Genomic DNA, 11945 nt, shown 5'->3' with positions numbered 1-11945 from the left:
CATAGAATTATTTTCAACAATATTTTCTGCAAGTGCATGTGGAATTGGAACTGTTTTCCTAGATGATTGTACAACTTTCTGGTATACTTCTACTATTTAGATAAAAGTTCTGGTGCCAAAAAGGATCCACTGGTACAGGTGGGCCTTGTGAAGTACAGGAGATACCACAGACTATGGACTCTAGTGAGAAAGGAATGGAAGTAGTTTCCCTTTTGAACAGTGTTGGTTTGGGACACTTTGGGACCTGTTTCCCATCCCCCCCACCTTGAACTTCATGCAGGAAGGTGACTGAGTTGGTTTGTCATCGCCTGTCACCTGGATTATAGGTCACAGTCTGAAGAATGAAGTTTCTGAAAGATGACTGAGAATAGTGGATGAGGGTATTGCAATGTCTTTTTTCTCCTCTTCTACCACCGGGGTCTAAGAGTAAACTTTTCATCCATCAGGCTGGGTTAGAACTACTGAAAATGCTATAAGATGTCAATGTTCCAGCTCAAAAGTGGACATTAAGTAGGCCAGCCTGTTTCCTTTAGGGAAAGGTAAGATCAGAAACTTAGGTGTGGGTTTTAAGGGGGTATCAACAAGTCATACTTCATGCTTTGCAAAATTCAAATTCTCATGCCCTGATCCAGACCTACTATGTAAGAAACTCTGGGGACAATAGCTATTTTAATCAGACATCCAGGTGACTCTGATACAGGCCCAAGTTTGAGAAACCATGGGCCTAATTTGTAGAAGGAAAAATTGCTTTCCCATGACCCACTCCATCTCACTCAGTGTTAAACACACACACACACACACACACACACACACTAAAAAAAAAACCACATAAATAGGAAAACACATAAAGCAAGATTATATATTCACTAGTTCATGAAAATGTGAAAAGAGGCTTGCAGGAGCTTGACCCTGAATTCTCCCCTAGAAGCAATAGTTCAGTTTTAACTAATTCTGTGTTTGAGGCAACTTTACAGAACATAATTACTGTGCATAACAAAAATTGACTATATATTGCCAACAACAAATCCTTCATCATAATTCAAATTGTTGATGATATTGCTTTCATTTGGAACCATCTTCAAATATAGTGAGGCAACCATGGAAAAGTTCTGTCTTTGTGGATATCCTTGGCATAACAGATAAATTATTAGGGGTTTAGGTTCTATAGTCAGAAGAGAATACATTTGTCTTGACATCAAAATCAAAATAAGTTAAAAGTTGAATTATTGGAGGGGCTGGTTAATGGACAGTAATTTAGGAGCTTTCAGATTCTTCCTCTTAGAATGGTCATGCTTCACGACCTCTTGATATTAGTTTATTTTTAAGTTTTTCTTTCCTCCTTTTCTTTTAGCTCCTCTTTTTTTTCTTTTCTGTTTTCACCAACTTTCCCTTTGTACTCCCTTTTCTTTCCTCTTTTCCTTCCTCCTTTTCACTCATTATCCTTTCAGATGTCATTTCTCTTCTCCTATATACATAGCACAAAGAGTCTGGACAATTACTCATTGAATTTTATGAATACATACATCAAGTCCACTTTGAGAACTCTCAAAATGCAAACACAAAAAGACAATCTGGAAGAAAGTGTGTTTTGAGATAACTTTTCAAACTCCAATTTGTTTTTCTCATAGCTCAAGACAAAGGAATAAAAATAATGGGAATATATCTTAGAGAAATCCCTTGAGTAGCCCTGTATTTATAGGTAATTTAGATCCCAAAAATGACTTTTAAAAACATAATTAGATGTAAATAGCATTGAGCAAAGCCTGGTAATGGAATAAAGAGCCTATTTCACTTGAGGATTTACTTAAGAATTAAGTAAAGTTTGATCTTGGTTTGGCCTTTATGGAATATCTGCATCGCTTGCATTTGGAGCCATATTTCACATTTTAATAACTAGTCTGACTTTGTTAGTAGTGTGTACGCATCCGTGATAACAAGCTTGATCTAGTTTAGACTTGATGGAGCACTCTGTTTTTCCTTAGATGCAAGAGTTTTAGTTCTGATCTATCATCCCAGGATAAGAGCTGGAGAGCTTTTAGTTCAAGAGCAGTCATTTAGTGCACTGAAGAAAGTCTCGGTGCTGGTTCTTGATTCCCCTGGAGTTGCTTTAATGATGCAAGTGAGCACATACTGCACTTTGTCCTGATGTTTCATTACTTTAGGTACCAACCCATCGCCAGACCACCATATTATTAAATTCATCACTATGTCCTTTACATTACCTTAATACCACTGGCAACTTAATTGCAGGTTTACCCCCGGAAGCCAAACCTCTTGAACATCAGAGACAAAACGTGATTGATTGAAAAAGGTATAATGAAAATCTAGCCATGGCATTCACCAGATGTAAACACCAATTCCAGGTACCTGCTAGAAGTGTCTTCTCATGATTCTTCCACATAGGTTAGGTTTGAATCTAAATATGTTCTCTAATCCTTGCTAGATAGGCGCAGTATTACTATTTTGAGTTTAACAAGCAGTCTGGATTTCTATATTTACAAGCTTGAATAAATCAGACATGTCATTCTGAGAAGTTCTCTGCCCTTTTCTTTCTCTTTCTTTTTTTTCCTCTAGAAACATATGAGCCTTTACATTTTTCACTATGTACTGATGCAAACTACAGATTTTTTAAAGCTGTGCTGTGGCTGGTTTCCTTGAGCTATAAATACTTCAGCTTGGCTGTTTTAGAGACAGATAATTTATGAATTCAGGGAAAACCAAGTCAAATCAGGGTCTAATTAGATAATATCATGGCCAAGACACCATGATTCCCTAACTTATGCTTCTAAGTCACGTCCCCTTCCAGGTAATTTTCTTGAACATCAGGTGTAACTATAGGGTGAAAATCTACAAATAGAAGACAAAGCAACATTACTGATAGCTGGCCACATCCTAAGGAAAAATTTGGGTGAGATGGAGTGGGTTATTGGAAAGCAACTTTTCCTTCTAAAAGTTAGGTTTCTGAAGTTCTCAAACTTGAGACTTCATCAGAATCACCTGGATTTCTGAGTTAAAAAGTTTATTGACCCCTGAGTTTCCTATATACTATATAGATCTGGAGCAGGGCATGAAGATTTTCATTTTGTAAAGCATGAGGTATGACTTATCTATATCCCCTCAAAACGCATACTTCAGTTTCTGATATTACCTACTCAACACTGTGGAGTTGCTGTGTCAGTCTTGGATGTTTTTCGCTCAAACAAAGAACAAATAGTAATTTGCATAAGATATTCAGGTCTTAAGCAGTTACAGGATATCCTAGATAATTCAGGCCCTTTGGATGCTGAGTGTATAGCTATAACTCCTTTATCAAAACTCTGGGAAAGTAGAATTATAAGGGTATCAGAAGCGACATGACAGTCATGAAGACTATGAACATTGAAGTCAGAAAGACTTAACAGTTTTGTTTGGCCATTTTCTAGTTGTGTTTCCATGATCAAGATAATATTGCTGGGATTAGTTGTCGTCGCTTAAAAGTTAAATAAGAATAATACATCATTGGGTTAATGTAAAGGTTAAATAAACCAATGTACAACATTTCTGGCATCTAATAAATATTCAAGATGGTTGTTGCTATTATTCAAGAGTCCCTAAGGAATCGGGGAGATAGGAGGGAAATGTTGGATGGCTTTATCTGCCTTCTTTGTTTCTGCAACCTGAATTATGAGTGCTATGAAGCAGCCATAGTGCTGGGGAGATAAGAAGCATTCAGTTGTTCACTATTCTCTCTGGGTTTCAGTAGATCATAGACAGAAAGCATCATTCCATGTCTGACTGACATATGGATTTGCTGGGCTGTGCTTATTCACTGAACTTAGTCATGACTTCATTTACTTTGTCAGACTATAGTGAAGGCTCCTTCTCTCGCCTTGGGCTGCTGGCACTGACAGACTGAGAAGCTCCCTCTGGAGAGAGATTTCTGTAAAGACACCCAAGTCCTTGTCAATGTTAGCAGTCCTAAAACTGCTAAATGCCAGAGTCCACTGGAAGTTACTGAATTCAGCTTCATGCCCAGATGTGCACACTGGTGAATGCCTCCATTCCAAAGGCTTTAGCATGTACAGTTCCAAAGCCTGGTAGGCTGGAGCCAAGGTTTTGGATGCCATTCCAGGGAGCAAGCAGCTAGGAAAATAGGGCATGAAAACTCATTGACCAGTAGCATTTCTACCTTGCTAGTATATTACCTGTCTTGCAAAGTGGCTGGCCCAGTTTGGGATTGTTGCAGGCTGTCATTGTTGACCTTCACATAGACAGAGTCAGAAGGCACCATGAGGATGAGAAGTGGGAAGAACCCTTACTTCATGACCTTTCCCTTGACAGTCACAGTGTCTTCAGCTAACTGCAGAGACCTCCAACTTCTTGTATGAGGTGTGGGCCTTTGAATTAAAGGAGAAAATAAAATTGGTGGAGGAAAAAATTACCAAAACCACATTGTCCAGAAGAGAACAGGTGTCAATTCATTTCATGTTGACTCTTTCTCTTTAGCATTCAGCTAGAGTAGAGGAAAGACAGAAGGAAACAGCTTGGGTCAGATGTCCCTCAGCTTGACCTCAGCTTCTCAGTCTAGACCTTCCACATCTCTATCCCTCCTCCAGTCCCCACACACTCTTTCTCTCACCTTCTGGCAGGGATACTCTTCCCCTTCTTTGCCAAACCTTAGAGTCACTCCTGCCTGATGAAGGTGGAACTCAGAGTATTGATACCAGCACTTTCCATCACAGAGGTCAAGTTCTGTTACTATCAGAGGGAATATCAGGCCCTATTGAGCTGGTATTAGAATCTGTCTTCCAAACACAACACTATTTCCATGGAAAGGGAAACCTGTCTTAGGTACTAATACAAACTAGTAGGTGACTGTGATGGTTAATCTAAGTGGATTGAGAATTGCCTAGGAGATTAGTAATGCACACCTCAGTATGTCAGTGTGGGTTTTTCCAGAAAGGATTAACCAAGGGGATAGGACTCACCCTGAATGTAGGTGGCACCATCTCATGGGATGGGGGGTTTAGATAGAATAAAAAGGGAAGAGGAGAAAGCCTACAGCACAGGCATTCTCTCTCTGCTTCCTAGTCACCATGATGTGAGATGCTCTGCTCCACCATGCCCTCCCATCTGTGATGGATGGAAACCTCTGAAACCATGAGCTGAAATAAATCTTTCCTCCTTTAAGTTGTTTCACTCTAGAATTTGGCCACAGCAACAAGAAAGTCTGACTACTACAGAAAATTGGTACCACAAATGCGGCCGTTGCTATGACTATGTGACAATGTGGTTCAAAAGCTTTTGTAATTTGGCAGATTTTGAGATACAGGCTAGAGAAGCCCTAGAATACTGTAAGCAAAGCTTAATGGATGATTCTTCTGGGAGCTCAGAATACCAGAATGCAGATAGTAATGTGGACAATAGAGACTGCTCATGAGAGAAAAATCCAAGAAGGTAGTTAGGGTAGGTAATCAGAAATCCTAAGCTCCATGACTCCAGAAACCACCTTGAAATGTTGGAGCTACACTTGGGTAATTCTGATTGCTTCTAACCAAAATAATAACCCGTTGACACATTAGTGCACATAAATTCAAAGACTGGCCCTTAAACAGCTTTTAGTTGCACTTAACATCTGGGAAAACCCCATATGGCACAGGCAGCAAGGAATGTCCCACCCTGGGGAAAAAGCCTTCTGGCTGTTTCTTCTCTCTCTCTCCCTCTGTCCCTCTCTCCCTCTCTCTCTCTCTCCCTCTCTCTCAACAAGCAGAAAATACAGCATCAATCAGAATTAAACTCTGCAACATCCTGGACCCCTAAGCTGTGGCCAGCCCCCTTATACCTCACCAGGCTGATAGAGGCATCAGGCCATTTTTTCCCACCAACTGGCTCCAAAGGTGGTTGTGTGAATCTGCAGAATGAACAGATGAGCATCATGCATCATGTGTGACTCCCCTACCAACCCCCCAGGAACATAATCCAGCACAGCTCTTGGGCAGATTGAACCCTGCACCCAACAAAACTGGAAAGCATAAACAGCTTATTGAAATCTAAAACCAACAGCAGAGGTGGGGGTAGAACTCTGAACCTGCCCCTGAGAACTGGGTTTGGGCCAGGAGCAGAACTCTCAGGGCTGAACTCTCAGAGACCAAATGTGGGAAAAGCAACAAAAGCTGAGAGCAGGAGTTGGGTGAAAAGCCAACCTCCCAGAAGAGCTGAACTAGTACCAAGCAGGGGTTGGGCAAGGCACAAAGTCTGAAAACAGGGGTGGGACAACAAGCCAACTTCCCAAAGCAGAGCAAGTGGTGGATCCTGGAGGTGGTCTCATGGGAGAGAGGGCAGTACTCAAAACTGAATTGCTCCACAATGCTGGGGGAGGAGCCAACCAAACAGAATTGCAGCTGTAGGGTAGTGCAGGTGCTGCCTAGTGAAAACAACAGTTCTGACCACCTGCATGAACTGGCAGTGAGTTACCTCAGCTCCCAATTGCAATTTGCCCTGTGGACAGAAGGAACCAAATACTATGCACAAGCCATTCTCTTGATGAGACCACATCAGAGCTCCTGCTTGTACACCAATACCAGGATTGGACACCAAAGGAATAACTTCTGAACTTTTACCAAATACACTCAACTTTTAGTTGTGGTAGCTTGTGTTTTTGTTCTTGTTTTTTTTCTGTATTATTAACTTTACCATCACTATTTTGTTATCCCTATTCTTACCTCCTTCGCTGTCCCTCCTTTTCCTGTGCTACAATCCATTGTTCTTCCTCCCAACTACTCTTTCTGCCCCTTCTCATGTTTTCTTTCCCTTGTCTTCACCTTCCCCTCCTATCCTTCCTCAAACCATCACCACAGTACCCCTCCCTCCTACACACTCAACACCCACTGGCTAGCCTACTGTACCACCCCTCAGCCCCCAGCAATCCCTGACATAGCTCCCTCCATTATAATAACAGAAATACACCCAAACACACACAAAGGCCACAAAACCCAGCATCCCCATACCTCTTCCCCCACCGACCTAACCTTATTCCCTCTTTTTAGTGCCACCTTTACCAACTACCCAAATTTCTATATTTAGCTTAGCCTAATATCCATTACTTCTCCCCAACTGTCACTGTTTATAGATATTATCAACAAAGGGTTTTCTATATAATATGTAAATAACTGGTCTGGCATTGAAACTGTGAATTTTTTATTGCTAAATTACATCTCCAGGCCAGGGACAGAAAGAGCACATCAACCTCGCTAATGACCAAGTCAGTTACAGCACAAAAATTAAATCAAAGGAAAGAAAATAGACAATTAAAACCACCAACTAGCCTATCAAGAGCATAGTTGCACAGTACCAAGTGGAGATATGGAAAGAAGAAGTGGTGGAAACCACACTCCTCAAAAAAAGTAATTCAATAGAGGAGTCAGTGGAAAATGAAGAAAATGGATACCCAGTTCCTGACCCCAACAAAACAATGATAAATGTCACTGAGGAGCCCAGTGATGCTTACAAAAAATCCCTCAAGGAGGAAATCTTGCAAGAAATCACAGAGAAACTCATGGAGAAGATACTAGACATGGTTAACAAGATGCACTCAAGAAATTTTAAGACACCAAAAATAAAAAACATGAGAAGACACAGAAACAAATAAATGAACTCAGAGAGGAACTCAACAAACACCAAACTGAAACGAAGGACACTATAAAAAAAGAGACATATGAATTAAAAAAGACAAAACAAAGTATAAAAGAGGAGTTGAACAAAGATATGGAAAACCTCAGAAAAAAGAATCAAGCAAAAATACTGGAAATAAAAAGTCCCTCTAGTCAAACAAAAAACACAGTGGAAGGTCACTCCAGCAGACTAGACTAAGTGTAAAGCAGAATCTCAGAGTTCAAAGATAAAATAGAAGTTAAAAAAGAAGAAGAAGAAGAAGAAATCTTAGTCAAACAACTCGAGAGCTATGAAAGGAATATGCAAGAACTCAGCAACTCCATCAAAATACCAAACATGAGAATCATAGGCATTGAAGAAGGAGAACAGGTGTAAGCCAAAGTGATACATAATATATTCAATAAAATAATAATAAAATTTCCCAAATCTTGATAAAGCCTTGCCCATTCAGGAACAGGAAGCCTCTAGAACATCAAACAGACTTGACCAAAATAGAACGTCCCCATGGCACATTATCATTAAAACAACAAGGACAGAGAACAGAGAAAGAATATAGAAGGCTATAAGAGAAAAAAAAAAACAAATAATGTACAAATATGAACCGATCAAAATAACAACAGATTTTTCAACAAAAATCTTGAAAGCAAAAAGGGAATGGAATGAGGTATTTTGGGCACTGAAAGAAAATAATTTAAGCCCTAGGATACTCTACCCAACAAAACTATCAGTCAAAATTGACAGAGCAATAAAAATCTTCCATGATAAACAAAAACTAAAATAATATATAACCACTAAGCCACCACTACAGAAGATTCTACAAGGAATTCTGCACACAGAAGATGAAGGCAAATGAAACCATGAGAGGAGTGGAGGAAGTAAACCACAGTTGAAAAGACAAGCTATCAGAGAGTAGCATTGACTTGACTGCACACAATCAAATCCTTAAGCAACAAAACAACTAAATGACAGGAATCACCACATACCTATCAATATTAACACTGAATGTCAATGGACTCAACTCCCCCATCAAAATACACCATTTGGCAAACTGGATTAAAAAGGAAGATCTGGCAACTGAGGCCAATAGGAAAAGGGGACCAGGAACTAGAGAAAAGGTTAGATCAAAAAGAATTAACCTAGAAGGTAACACCCACACACAGGAAATCAATGTGAGTCAACTCCCTGTATAGCTATCCTTATCTCAACCAGCAAAAACCCTTGTTCCTTCCTATTATTGCTTATACTCTCTCTACAACAAAATTAGAAATAAGGGCAAAATAGTTTCTGCTGGGTATTGAGGGGGTTGCGGGGAGAGGGCGGGGGTGGAGTGGGTGGTAAGGGAGGGGGTGGGGGCAGGGGGGAGAAATGACCCAAGCCTTGTTTGCACATATGAATAATAAAACAATAAAAAATAAATAAATAAAATAAAATACCCAGTTAGTCTTAGAAAAAAAAAAAGAAGATTTGACAATCTGTTGTTTACAAGAGGCCTATCTAATTAACAGAAATAACCACTGGCCTAGAATGAAAGGCTGGGTGAAGAGTTACCAAGCTAATGGCCCCCCAAAATAGGCAGGAGTAGCAATATTGATATCACACAAAGTAGACTTCAAACTTACATTGGTTAAATGAGACAAAGAAGGACACTTCACACTAATAAAAGGGGCAATACATGGTCATTACCAAGGCTTTTAGAACTCAGTTTCCCATTTGCTGTGGACATGACCATAAAAAAATTTCCCACTAGGGTTTATATAAGCTACCTTATTAGCAATCAACCTATTGGAAACACTATAAATTAATTAATTAATTAATTAATTAATAAAAGGGGGCAATACATCAAAAGGAAGTAACAATTATCAACCTATATGCACTCAATGTCAGCACACCCAATTTTATCAAACATGCACTAAAGGACTTCAAAGCACATATAAACTCCAACACAGTGATAGTGGGAGATTTTAATACCCCTCCATCACCAATAGATAGATCATCCAAGCAAAAAATCCACAAAGAAATACTAGAACTAAATGATATCATACATCAAATGGACCTAACTGATGTCTGCAGAATATTTCATCCAACTTTTGCACAATATACATTCTTCTCAGCAGCCCATGGAACTTTCTCCAAAACAGATCATATCTTGGGGCACAAAGCAAGCCTCAGCAAATATAAGAAAACAGAAATCACCCCCTGCATTCTATCTGATCACAATAATGAAAACTAGAACTGAACAAAAAAAGAAAACAAACAAATAATTTGTGGCTGAATAACACATTACTCAATGAAGAGTGGGTCATAGAAGAAATAAGAGAGGAAATCAAGTTTCCTGGACATTAATGATAATGTAAACACTGCCTACAAGAACCTTTGGGATACAGCAAATGCAGTCCCAAGAGGAAAGTTTATAGTTATCAGTGCATACATTAAAAGGACAGAAAGATCTCAAATAAATGACCTAATGCTACATCTCAAACTCCTAGAAAAATAAGAATAAGCAAAACCCAAAACAAGCAGAAGGAGAGAAATAAATAAAATAAGAGCTGAAATTAATGAAATAGAGACCAAAAAAAAAAATACAAAGAATAAATGAAACAAACCCCTGGCAAATCTGACTAAAATGAGGAGGGGAAAGACCCAAATTAGTAAAATCAGAAACAAAAAAGTGGAAATAACAACAAACACCAAGGAAATCCAGGGGATTATCAGAGTCTACTTTGAGAACCAATATTCCAATAAATTGGAAAATCTTGAAGAAGTGGACAAATTACTAGATAATTATGACCATCCAAAATTGAACCAAGAGGATGTTAATCACCTAAACAGATCTACAACAAGTAATGAAATTGAAGCAGCAATAACAAATCTCACCCCCAAAAAGTCCAGGACCTGACAGATTCTCTGCTGAATTCTTCCACACCTTTAAGGAAGAACTAATACCAAATCTCCTTAAACTTTTCCATGAAACAGAAAGGGAAGGAACACTGCCTAACTCATTCTCTGAAGCCAGTATTACACTCATCCCAAAACAGTACAGGACACATCCAAAAATGAGAACTACAGGACAATCTTCTTAATGAACATCAGTGCAAAAATCCTCAAAAATATAATGGCAAACCAAATCTAACAACATTTCAAAAAGATCATTCACCATGACCAAGTCGGCTTTACCCCAGGGATGCAGGGATGGTTCAACATATGCAAATCAATAAATATAAAACAGCACATTAATAGAAGCAAAGACAAAAACCACTTCATCATCTCAAAAAGTGCAGAAAAAAGCCTTTGATAATATTCAACACCAACACCATTTCATGATAAAAGCTCTAAGAAAATTAGGAATAGAAGGAAGTTACCTTAACACTGTAAAGGCTATATATGACAAACCTATAGCCAACATCACACTTATTAGGGAAAAACTGAAGCCATTTACCTTAAAGTCAGCAAAGAGACAAGGGTGCCCACTCTCCCAACTCCTATTCAACACAGTCTTGGAATTCCTAGCCAGAGCAATTAGGCAAGAAGAAATAAAAGGAATATGAATAGGCAAAGAAACAGTCAACCTATCTCTATTTGCAGATGACATGATCCTCTATACCCCAAGGACCCAAAAACTCCACTGAAAAACTCCTAGACACCATAAACAGCTTCAGCAATGTAGTAGGATATAAAATCAACTTAAAAAATCAGTAGCCTTTATATACACCAACAATGAACAAGTTGAGAAAGAATATATGAAAACAGTTCCATTTACAATAGCTTCAAAAAAAATCAAATACCTAGGAATAAACTTAACAAAGGATGTAAATGACCTCTACAAGGAGAATGACAAACCCCTGAAGAAAGATATCGAGGAAAACTACAGAAGGTGGAGAGATCGCCTGTGCTCATGGATTGATAGAATCAACATAATAAAAATGGCTATGCTACCAAAAGCAATCTACATGTTCAGTGCAATTCCCATCAAAATCCCAATGACATTCATCACAGAGATTGAAAAATCTACCCTAAAGTTCATTTGGAAACACAAAAGACTGCTAATAGCCAAGGCAATACTCAGCAAAAACAACAATGCTGGAGGTATCACAATACCTGACTTCAAAATATGTTACATAGCCATAGCAATAAAAACAGCATGCTTTTTGTCCAAATGGCCAAAAAACACATGAAGAAATGCTCCCCATCCCTGGCTATAAAGGAAATGCAAATCAAAATCACACTAAGATTGCACCTCACACCTATTTAAATTGCTGCTATCAAGAACACCACCACCACCAATGTTGGCAAGGATG

The 11945-nt window shown here is 38.9% G+C and overlaps 1 non-coding gene across 1 annotated transcript; it reads left to right on the top strand.

Moving 5' to 3' along the window:
* Positions 1 to 9323: 9323 nt before the first annotated feature.
* LOC141415994 (small nucleolar RNA SNORA32) lies at positions 9324 to 9444 on the top strand. Its single transcript, XR_012440931.1, has one exon. It is a non-coding gene; the product is annotated as a small nucleolar RNA SNORA32 (small nucleolar RNA).
* The last annotated feature ends 2501 nt before the right edge of the window (positions 9445 to 11945 follow it).

This window comes from Castor canadensis, chromosome 13 (assembly GCF_047511655.1).
Source record: "Castor canadensis chromosome 13, mCasCan1.hap1v2, whole genome shotgun sequence".
Lineage (NCBI taxonomy): Eukaryota > Metazoa > Chordata > Mammalia > Rodentia > Castoridae > Castor > Castor canadensis.
Note: the sequence above shows the minus strand (reverse complement) of the source record. Positions and strands in the feature narration are given on the sequence as shown.